At 36.7% G+C, this 12343-nt stretch overlaps 1 protein-coding gene across 2 annotated transcripts in view; it reads left to right on the top strand.

Annotated features, from left to right (window-relative positions):
* Positions 1 to 12343, top strand: part of CDH8 (cadherin 8) — a 513100-nt gene that overhangs the window by 229213 nt on the left and 271544 nt on the right. The gene's annotated exons all lie outside the window — the stretch shown is intronic.

Raw genomic sequence — 12343 nt, 5'->3', positions numbered from 1 at the left:
TTAAAATGAACTTAGATGAAGTTCCTATTATAAAATTTTATTCTTAACTAAAAAACACATTTGGGTAATTAAGTGATAAACTTAGGTTTTCTTAGTTTATTGAGATCATTACTCCCTGTCATTAAGACATAATGGTATTGAATATCATAATTAGGGATCAACTCATCTTTTGCATTCCATATTCAGTCATATTTAGGTGATAAATTCACCTTTCTTTCTTTGTTTATGCACACTAGTCAAGTTCTTTTACAGTAAGTTTTCACATACACACACAGACACAGACACACACACACACACACACACTGTGTATCAGTGAAGGGAGCTTTCACACTAACAGTCCCTGTCACTCATAAATTCATAGGTCCAGATCCTTTCCAAAACATATGTACACCCACATGGGTGGACTGTATTATATTTGTGCTCTACTGTGGATCATACATTCCCATGCATTTATTTATTTTTATTTTCAGTGTATAAGATGTTTTAGAAAAACTCAAGTTACTGAAGGTCTAGTGTGTCATAATCTCTTGTGTGCTTAAAAATTTTTTCCAGAGTTTGATTGAACAATTTTGGCCATTGTCTGAGGAGAGTCTAGTTGGAGAGATATATACATGCAAGATAATCATAGGGACAAAATCTAAAGCAGTGGACAAAGCACCTATGAGGAAACTGAGTAGCTAAGGTCACCACATATCCATCCTGGTACTGTGTAAGGAGTCTATGAGTTGCCCTCCATAGTGGTGTTAGAGCAAAGAGGTGCATGAACAAGAAGAAATTTGTCAATATGGGGAAGTTTGGGTCCAGAAACCAGCTTGGGCACCCCTTTAGACAGTCTGTTAGTTCAATGGATAGTTAATGCACAAGTCAGCAGAAACCTAAAGAATGGATTAAGCCAAATGGAGGTGCAGGTCTTTAATGGGAAGATGTAGACTATAGGAATAGAGGGGAAATAGCTGAGCTCAGCACTTCTCAGCATTTTCAGTTTTAGTTCTACCAACTCACTGCCTGCTTGAACCACCAGTTCTGGCTCTCTACACCCCTCCTCACTTTCACCCCCTCCATTAACCCTCATCCACAAGGGCACTCTTTGAGTTGGGTGAAAGAAAAATGTGACTGCAGATGCTCAGGGAGATGTGAGGTGACAGGAAAATCAAACCTACTTTCATTCTTTTCCAAGGGCCTTGGTTTCCATGAACTATGTTTGTCACCAACAAACTGTTCAGACAAACTATCCAGACACAATGTGCCCACACAACCTGGTTGTCTTGCTGTTTTTTTCCCACAAGATGTTTCATAGTCTATCTCTGTGCCTTTGCACAGGCTGTCTCCCATGATTATAATATATTCCCTCACTGTCAGTTCTTAGCTTCCTGGGGGGTCCTTCAAAAATTCACTCAAGCGCCACCTTCTGCATTAGACCTAGACGGATGCCCTTCACTGCCAGTATTTTGTTTCCCCAAATTTCCTTGTATATATTGCCAATATTTTGGACATGTTGCCTCCCATAAAAGAATGCAAACATTCTGAAATCAAGGACTATTTAACTTTGTTTTTGTATCTATAATGCTGAATACAGTGCCTGGAACATACCAGACACCTAATAAAAATACTTATTAGTTTATTGATTGCTATTGCACAAAGACTGGCAGAAGGTAGACAGGAAAGGCCAAGAACAATGGCCTATTGCCTGCTTCTTTTGGTTTAATCAAGTCAGTGATCTGATGTGTAGTGTGCTCTGATCATAGTAGGTAGAAGATAAATGGTTGAATTAATGAATTGAAGTGACCCGTTTCAATTCATCTGGGTAATTTAATCAAAGGTTAAAGTATTTCCATACCTTCCATTCATATCCTCATCTACTTTCTCCCTACTAAATGGCACAATAGATAGCGACTGGCACTGGATTCAGGAAGACCTGGGTTCTAATCGGGCCTCAAATACTTTTAGCTGTGTGGCATTGGGCTAGTGTCTGGCTCAATTTCCTCTACTATAAAATGAGGGAAAACTAGAACCTATCTTCAAAGGTTGTTGTGAGGATCAAATGAGATATTTTTGAAGTACTTAGAATGCTGCCTAGAGTACAGTAGATGCTTAATAAATGCTTGTTTTCTCCTTCTAACTAACAAAACCAGATAACTTAGGGTTGACAAAGCAATTCTTGATAATGCCATGGAAAAAGTAGCACTGAGTATTAGTATTACTGTATAGAAGAGGAAAGTAGACTCAGAGAAGGTACCAAGTCAAATTAACAAGTATTTACTAAGGGGTTACTTAGGTGCCAGGCACAGCATGTACTTAGGATACAAATAAAGGCAAAAAAAAAAATCTATGATTCAGAGTTGCTTACAGTCTAATGGAGAAACAGCAAACGAACAAGACACATATAAAGTAAATCTCAGGAAATCTCAGAGGGAATGCACTAATTTTAAGGCAGCCTGAGAGTGGCTTTCTGTAGAAGGTTGGGTTTTAGCTGACATTTGAAGGAAGTCACAGAAGGCAGGAGGCAGAGATGAGGGAGAGAGTTTTGGGCATGGGGTACATCTAGTGAAAATGCCCAGAAGCAGAAGATGAAGTTAAGGAGACCAGTGTCACTGGATCACAGAATATGTGGGGAGGACTGGAGAAAGCAGGAAATTGAGTCCATTGTTCACATTGAAACATCTATAAGTCTTACAGTTTGGTACTGAAATCTAACTATGCGAACTGTAACTTCAACTTTATTTCCACTATCCCAGGTTTTATTACTACAGGGAACTCTCAGGCGAGGAAGTCTCCTCTATCAATGCAGATTGGCACCTTCCCTACAGATTATTGTTTTAGTTGCCTAGAGCACTGAGATATTATATGACTTGCCCAGAGTAATATAGCTAGTACGTATATGTAAGTGGTTAGACTTAACATCCAGCCCATCCTTGATTTAAGGGAAGCTGTAGACATCATTCCATGTTGCATATAATATAATATGATATAATGGAATATAATGCAATAAAACAGGTTGTGGTTTTATATATCTGCATAAACATATATAGGCTTATATGCATGTACATATATATTAATAGATGGTAGATTGAGATGTATATGTAGATACAAATAGGTATATACATAAACACATCTATATAATTGGCATTTATTTGATATAGAAAATAAACATATGTGTGTATATAACTGGTAGAAAGTAGAACTTCTAATTACATATAATATATATTAGTAATGCTGATTAATATTCATCCTACAAAATAGTTTCTAATATATATAAATATACATGCGTGCATGTACACATATATACATATAAAACCAACATTATTAGAAATTTACTTTCTATCGTAATGTCCTATCATGTCCTAGAAGTACTTTGGGTTCTTGAAGTTTATGTCTATGTAGACTGTGTGCTCTGGTAAAAATCATCCAAGCTAGAAATACTTCAAGAACTGGCTCAGCAAATAATTTTCTGTTATTTGGGAAACAGAAATGCTCATCACCAGAAGGCTAACCAGAAGGGGATGAATATTTTTGGCCACAGCAACTCATGAAGATTATTCCCTAAGAAGACTTCCAGGGATAATAATTCTCTCATTCATTCCTTCCTTTATTCAACAGTTGGTCAGTTAGTGAACAGGCATTTATTAAGGCTTTACTATATGTCAGCTATTATGTTAAGCGCTAGGGATCCAAAGAAAGGAAAAAAAAATATATGGTACCCAATCTCAAGGAGCTCACCTTCTATTGAACAAGAAAATATGCAAATAGCTATATACAGAGAAGAAATATACAATAAAATGGGAGGTAATTTCAGAGGCAAGGGCATAGCTTTAAGAGGGACTTTTGCCTATTTGCAAAAAGATGGGGAATCAGCTGAGACTTAAAGGAATCTAGGGAAGCCAAAAGGCGGAGATGAGGAGGGAGAGCATTTTAGGCATAGGGACAGAAAGGGAAAGTTAAGTCAGTCAATGACATGTCTTGGGTGAGAAAGAACAAGGAAGCCAGCATCACTGGATTACATTGTAGAGTATGTGGGGAGGAGTAAAGTGTAAAAAAGATTGGCAAGGTAGGAAGAAACCAATCTATGAGAGATTTTAAAAGTCAACCATAGGATTTTTCATTTGATCCTGGAGGTGACAAAAAGTCACTGAGGTTCATTGAGTATGGGATGGCGTGATCAGATCTATGTCTTAAGAAGATCATGTTGACAGCTGAGTAGGTAAAGAAGTAGAATAGAGAGAGACTTGAATCAGGGATAAAGCTATTACAATAGTCCAGGAATGAGGTGATAAAAACCGAACTAGAGTGATAGCTGTATCAAAAGAGAAAAGGGAGAATATACGAGAGATGTTGAGAAGGTAGGACTTGGCAAGGGCTTAGATATGAATGGAGGGAAGAGTGATGAATTAATTGTGAGCCTGTGTAACTTAAAGGACAGTGGTGCCCTTATTACAAGTTAATTCATACAGAGTACTTTACTAAGAGTTGGAAGGTATGGAGGAGTCAAAATAGTACACATTTTTTTTTTTTGATAAAACAGTCGCTATACCCTCTAGGAGCTTATAACCTTGTTGGGGCAAGAGAGACCAACTTAGATACCAATAACTTATAATATTACTTTACCATTATCCATTTTAAGGTGCACAATGATTGGCATGTAGTAGTTACTTATAATTCTTATTGACTAATGAAGGGAGAACACACTTCTGAATTCATGGATCCTGAATTTATTGAATAATTTCTTTTCTTCCTAGATTCAAAAGAGATAGAAATGTAGATTATAGATAGAAAGATATATAGATAAAACATTCATTTGTTGGTTACCATATTCTAGACACTACATTAAGCAATAGAGATATGAATAAAAATAAAGATAGTTCTCATATGACCTGTGGCATATCTGGAGATATTGTAAAAAACGGAGACCCAGATCTGTGCAAAATAAGGCCAAATCTGTCCTATCAGTGTCAGGGTGACTCCATTAGATTGTCTCATGCTCATATAGGGAGGTAGTAGAGATGATGGTCAAGATGAAATTGATTTCAGGTGGCACAGCTAGAGGTCTATAGGCAGTGTGATGGGGACTTAGCATTGAGCTAGATAAAGTATACAAAGCAATTTGTAACCATAGAATACTAGAGAAGTGTCAGGTGGTATTGGTATTAGTGGTGTTAATCCCCAGTCATAGTTCTCATGGCTAGAAACATTAAGAGACAAAGTTCATGTCATTCTCAGAAGTTTTCAGACAGCAACTCACTCATTTTGGTACCAAAATATTATTCCTGTATAGGCTCAAAAGAGAGCCTTGTGACATTGTGATAACCTCTTCTGCCTATTTCATTCCAGATTGCACATATACCTGGAACATTCAGAGGCTTACTGTTAGCAAGTGCTTATTAGTAAATCCCCTTATTCAGGAGGGCATTGAAATAACAAGAAGAATAACCTATGAGTGAAAAAATACAGTGGAAGACCTTAAAAATATTGGTTGTATATACACTGCCTTTTGTGAGTAGTGCTATTAAAATATTTAATAATGCTGGAAATAGCTTGTTTGTATTTGAAAAATGCTTCTCTCCCTTTCCTCTAATACCATATGTTTTCTTTTAATAACTTGGGATCAAATGAGGGAAAAGAATGGCATTCATTGGAAAGCACTAATTTTAGGATAGCAGAGAGGGAGAGAGTGACTGCAGCTCCTCCTGAGTGATTGAAGGAGCTGAGTCAAAATGAAATATAGAGCATCAGAATAATAAATGTCACATTATACCAAAAAAAAAAAAAAAAGGTGAGAAGTGACAAGACATCCCAAACTTAGCTGCTGTCAAGACAGGAAGGACCTGATAAATGACCCATTGGAGAAGGAACTAACCAAATTGATTGACCTTTTTTGAAACTGAGGCCATCTTTCTGCATTGGCTATAGATGATACTTGTTTCAATGGAACTAGAAAGATATGCTAAAATAAATAGATAATGAGTGGGTACCCTTTCTGACGTGATGAAAGAATATTATTAAGCCATGGTGTTGGGAATGCTTTACTGAGATGGAGATATTGTTATGTCTTTTGATTTAAAATTATAAGTAGAAAACAGAACCCTCAAAGATCATTTTTGATCTCTATTGCAGGGAGACTGCATTGTGGTGGGTGGGGGAGGGGACACTATTGAATTTAAAATCAGAAGATGCAAACTTGAAACCCAATTTTTCTGCTTATTTACTATGGGAAGTTGTACAACCTTAGACAAGTTTCTTAACCTCTCTGGGCACAAGGTGTCTCATTATTAAGATGAAGAGGTTGTAGTGGAAAAATTCTCAGATTCCTTTCAGATCTAAAACTTATTATTACTAATATTGTTTTGTTTGGGGACCAAATCTGGGATTTCAATGGTGCAGGGAATTCTCAATGAGAAGAGTCTCTGTCCATGCAGAGGACAAGGGTTCTATTTTTAGAGAGTTACCTAATCCCATTGAGAAGTTGATCCAGATAATAGGTATCAGAGCAAAGCTTTGATCCTAGGTCAGGGTTGGGTAAACTGTGACTTCGAGGCCACATGTGGCCTTCTAGTTCTTCTGGTGGGACATTTCGACTGAGTCTAATTTTACAGAACAAATCCTTTTATTAAGGGGATTTGTTCTGTGAAGTTTGGATTCAGTTAAAGGGTCCTACTTGAGGACCTAGAAGGTCACATGTGACCTTGAAGCCCCAGGTTACCCACCCTAGGATCTAGCTGCCCTTTAGGCTAGCTCTCTATTCACTCTCTATTCCTTACCACCTCTATTCACATATTCTTCATCATCATCATCATCATCATCATCATCATCATCATCATTATCATCATCATCATCATCATCATGATACCCATTCTATGTTTTGGTTACCTATCTATGTATCCACTTCTCCCTCTTAGACTCCAAGGTCCTTAAGAATAGACAGGAAAGCTAAATATCTCCCCCAATTCTGATCACAGTTGTCTGAACATAATGGGTGCTTAATAAAGGAGAGCTGAATTATTTTATTGAGTTTCAGTTTCTGCAGTGATTGAAATCAGCAACAGGTTTCAGTCCCCCTATTTCCACTGTCACAGAGCTTATTCAATTATGTTGTTTGATGTAGGCAACATAGGTAACGTTTACCAAAAAAAAAAAAAAAAAAAAAAACCTCCCACCATGGGATTCATATTAACTTGAAGACCATGTACACAGCTTTCAATACCCAGTACATTGTCTAGCTTCAGCATTCAGCATGAGGTAAAGAATGTAGATCATATCTTGCTTCTGATTCATGCTACCAAAAAAAACTTTCAAGGAAGTCTTCATTTTCACACTAGTGTTATTTCACATTACCCAGCATAGGAAGAAGACATATTTCTAATTCCTAACCCTTCAGTTAGCTTGCTATGTGACTTTCGGGAGTGACTCCTAAGCTTCTTTACAAAGGCAAAAAGTACAGAAAGTGTATTAGGGGACAGAGTGTAAGTAATTCATTTAGAGGAGAGCACAGCACACAAACATGGAGGAGAGTATGAAAGAGGGCTAAGAAAGTAGGTTACTGTTTGATTTTTGGAGGGCTTTGAATGCTAAACTAAAATATCTGGTTGATATTTAGTGGTTCACAGGGATACATGGATGACTTTTGGACAGAGTGGGAACATGATCAAATATGAACATAGGAAAAACTAAATTGAAAGCAGTGTAAAGGACAAGTGGAAGGAAATAGGGTGGAAATGAAGTAAATGAAAGAAGACTTGTTAGGAAGTGAATACAATAGTCTAGGAGTTTGGTAATCAGAGCCAGGAAAAGAGAAATGACAGTGAGAAAAATGAGGAAGGCAAGGATGTACAAGATATAAGACCAATTGGGCTTAGGACTTCATAAGATATAAAAAGTGAAAGGGAGGAAAAACTAAAGCACAGCACTAAGGTTTTGTCTTTGAGTGACTGAGGTTAGGGAGTGGAATGTTACAGAAAAAAAGTGAAATCAATAGAATAAGCTGCTGAAAGATGAAAGATGATGAGCTCTACTTGAGGTATGTTAAGTTTGAAATGCTTACAGGTAATAAAGAGGAAGATGATATTTTGAAGGTCCAGATACAGAATTAGAGTTTGTAAAAAATGCCTTACTTCTAATTGTTTCCTTCTCTGTACATACCATAGGATTCATTACATAATAAAAAGGTAATAAAATGAATTATATTGTGCTCTGAATTCATCGTCATAACTGAAAAGGAGGGAATAAGTATGAAATAGGTAAACTAGCTGTGTTAAAAGGGGAGAGGAAGTGATAGTGAGAGAAGAGATGGAGAGTTAGAGATATGTCAAGAGAAGAAAGCAATGTAATTTAAGCCATTATACAAATAATCAATTTAATAGTTACAATGTGAATTGAAAAGCTGAATTAATTTTTAGAAAATCCTGAATTTGATCAAATTCAAATGAGACTTTCACATGTTAATTATATCAAGTATTTGCATAGGGTTTTAAAATTTGCAAAAGCACCTTGCATGTATTATTTCATTTGAGCTGCCGTAACCTTTTGAGTTACAGGCATGATTCTGCACAGTTTGCAGATCAGTAGACTGAGGCTCAGAAAGTCAAATGACTTATTGGTGGTCCCACAGCTATGAATGTCAGCTTCAGCATTTGAACATAGACCTTCCTGATTCCAAAACTCTATCCACTAGGTCACACTGTTCTACCATCTTTTGTTTCCCTGCCTGGTTCTCTCTCTGGAAGGAAGGAGCTGGTAGAGAAAATGTGATCAGGTAATTTTTAAAAATAAGTTTTGAAAAGCTTCATCAAATTAATGAGGAACAAAAACTCTCTTCTGTTTTTAGATACCATTCTGGAAAAATCACTAAACCTTATTCCACAGAGTTATCCAATGCTGCTAGAGAGGGGACAAAAAGGTTGAAGAATTAGAAGTGACCTAAAATATTGGCTTATTTTTCAGCTTATATATTTCTATAGGGGCAATGTATGTGGACATATTTACTATCCTTAATAGAAATGTTATTTGTAATGTTGCCATCCAAAACATGTAAAAAGAGTTTTCACTTAGTCCTAGTCACATCGTGTTTGAAGGACTATGTTCAGTTCCAAGTGCAACATCTTAGAAGGGACATGGACAATTTGGGAAGTGTCCAGATCACAATTAGAAATAATGAAAATCATACCATAGAATAATTGTGGATGTTTATTCTGAAGAAAAGACTTAGGGAAGATAAAATAGTTGTCTTCAAGTATTTAGAGTGCTATCATGGAATGATATATTAGATGACCCTATATGGAAAGACAAGGACTGGTGGGCAGAAAATGTAGTGAGAAGTATTTAGGTGCCCTATAAGAAAATACTTACCAAAAAACCATTGGAGGTATTAAGAAAATGGAATGGGCTGTATCATAATGCTATGACTTTCCCATCATATGCATGTTAAAGCTGGAAGGAGCATATTAGAGGTAGTCTAATGCAGTTGCCTCATTTTATACTTAATGGGTGGCACATTGGATAGAGTGCCAGGGCTCAAGTCAGGAAGACTCATCTTCTAGGGTTCAAATCTGGTCTCAGACATTGACTAGCTGTTTGACCCTGGACAAGTCACTTAATCCTATTTGCCTCATTTTCCTCATTTGTAAAATGAGTTGGAGAAGGAAATGGTATCTCTCTCAAGTATCTGTGCCAAGAAAAACTCAAATCAAGTCACAAAGAGTTGAATATGATTGAAACAACTAAATGAGAGGTCTAAACAGGGAAGGTCACTCAACCAAGATCTCACAGCTAGCGATTGGCAGAACTTAAACTTTACCCCAGGTCTGCTAACATATTTTATGTTTTGCCATTAAAAGAGACAGACAAAACCATTAGCCCTGTTCTCTTTGGGATTTTATCAATTACAATGCCAGTTTCCCTAGCTATCCTAGAGATTTTAGTTTGAAGTAGATGAGAGAAGGTAGAGTAGTTAGTCTGGTAGGGTGTATTTTTTGCTTGCTTTGTTTTGATTTTTTTTCTTACAGATTCAAAAGAGTGGTAGACTTGAATATTAGTACCTATTGATTTTGATACCATTTCTGTCAACAACCATGTAACTATAGGCATAAAACAACTCCCACAAATATCTGTGAAGGTCCCTGCAAGCAGAAGCTAGAAAACAACATTTCAGGGATGGTATAAGAGAGATTCTGTTGGGCTATGGGTTGAAGTCAGAAAAGATTTCTTAACCTGGTGTCCATGAAATTGTGTGTATGTATATGTCTGTGTTTATGTTTGCGGGGAGAGAAAGAGAGAGAGCTGGGGTGGGGGCATCTTTCAAAAACTCCAGTTCTCTAGTTTTGTTATTCAGAGAACTTCATCGTATATTTTATTTTATACCTTTAGGCCATTCTGACAAGGAGCCCATAGCCTTCACCAAACTAACAAAAAGGTCCATAATCCTGAAAGTTTACAAACCTTTGGATTAGATGATCTCTGAATTCATGTCCAATCCTGATGATACAAATTCAACCTGAGTAAAGTAGAAGATCTGGTGAATTTCCTCCCCCTCCCTCTTTATGTTTCATTTTAATTAACTTAATTTTCTACTCAGATCATTTATTAATGGTCTTCCTAAGAAATCTCAAGGCTTGGTCTTTGAGATAGAAATCTAGCCAGTAAACCCCAAATTAACTAGGTAGTTTTTGGCCATCAAAATTTGCCTTCTTTTGGGCAGAACACCATCAGGTAAGGGGAGAGGAGAGCAGAGAGAAGAGGAAGGGAAGAGAAGGGAGAGGAGACGAGGAGGGGAAGAGAAGGGAAGAGAACAGGAACTGAGTTGCTTAACGGGAATGGGTCCCAATTCAGAAAACTTGAACTACTCATAGGTTGTGGTTTGCCCTATCATTCTTGAAGAGGACCATGACATCAAGGAGATAATGACATGACTTGCAATTGACTCTGATGTGAGTGAGGGAGGGCTGTGCAGAGTTACCAGCCTCACTTTCTCATCCAGAACCAGCTGGTGTTTACTGGCTAGATTTATTTGTCAAAGATCAAGCCTTAAACCCAATTCACTCTGGAACTCTTGGATTGGACAATTGATCCCTGCCCAAGCACCACTTAATGGTTATTTTTTGGGACCCTTCTGGCTCAGAGTGAATATAAATAATAACTGTCTCTCTTTTGGCTAGTAACCCTGAGGGTCTTCCCCTCCCAATTTGAGTTTTTTTATTATTATTATTAAAGAGGTCATCCCTTGACTCACTATTTAAAAATGAGGCCTGTTCACTGAATGGATGTTGCCTCATTCAAAGTGAGAACCTGAAAGTTTGAAAGGGCCAGAGTCTCCCACTGCTTGGGCCATCTCCAGTTGTACTGACTGATATCAGGTCATTGGACCCAGATAGGTTTGGAGGAGAAAATAAGACTGGTGACAGCAAAAACCATACACACACGCACAGAGAAAGCTCAAGGACAAACCATCATCTATAGGACTAATTCTTATTATTTCAGTCCAGTTGTAACTATGATAATACTAGTTAATAAAAAAAGAGTAAAGTGAACAGTTGAGTATAGAACACATAGAAACAAAGGAAAACAAACCAAACATAAACAAACCCCAGTGTTGTCATATATGGTTTTCTAAGCACAGAGAACAAAGTTAGTGGGAGGAAGGACTCACTATCTGATAAAACATGATGATGAAAAATTAAACAGCAGCCTGGTAGAGATTAGGTGTGAACCATTACCTAATACCATACACTAAGATAAACTAGAAATGTATGTATAACCAATGACCTAGATTTGAAAGTTCACATTGTAAACACATTAGAGGATTAAGCAACAGAATGTCTTTCATATAGATGAACAGAGGAGGAGTTCATGATTATACAGTGATAGAGAAGATTAACCAAGATAAGTAGGAATTTTAATATTTAAAATTGACCATTTTATTATTCAAAATTGGAAAGCTTTTGCATAAAGAAAACTAATGTAATAATAAAGAAAAGAAATAGGTAACTGAGTAACGAATATTTCTGATAGACATCAAATTTCTAAGGCATACAAGAAAGTTCTTCCAATTAATGTGATTCATAAACATTTCTCTATAGTTAAATGGTCAAAGGATATAAAATAAACTTTTCAAGGGAAGAAAATTAAATTATCATATGAAAAAATTCTTTAAATCACTCATAATTTGAGAAATCAAAATGAAACCACTTTAAGGTTTTATCTCACTCTTACCGGAATGGCAAAGATGTCAAAAGAGAAAAAAAATAATAGATAATAGATATAGATGTGTGAGGGGCTGTGGGAAAACAAATGGACTATTTCACTATTGGCATAGTTATGAAGTGGTTGAATCATTTCTGGAAAGATTTGGAGTTATGCC

This window comes from Notamacropus eugenii, chromosome 1, assembly GCF_028372415.1.
Source record: "Notamacropus eugenii isolate mMacEug1 chromosome 1, mMacEug1.pri_v2, whole genome shotgun sequence".
Classification (NCBI taxonomy): Eukaryota; Metazoa; Chordata; class Mammalia; order Diprotodontia; family Macropodidae; genus Notamacropus; species Notamacropus eugenii.
Note: the sequence above shows the minus strand (reverse complement) of the source record. Positions and strands in the feature narration are given on the sequence as shown.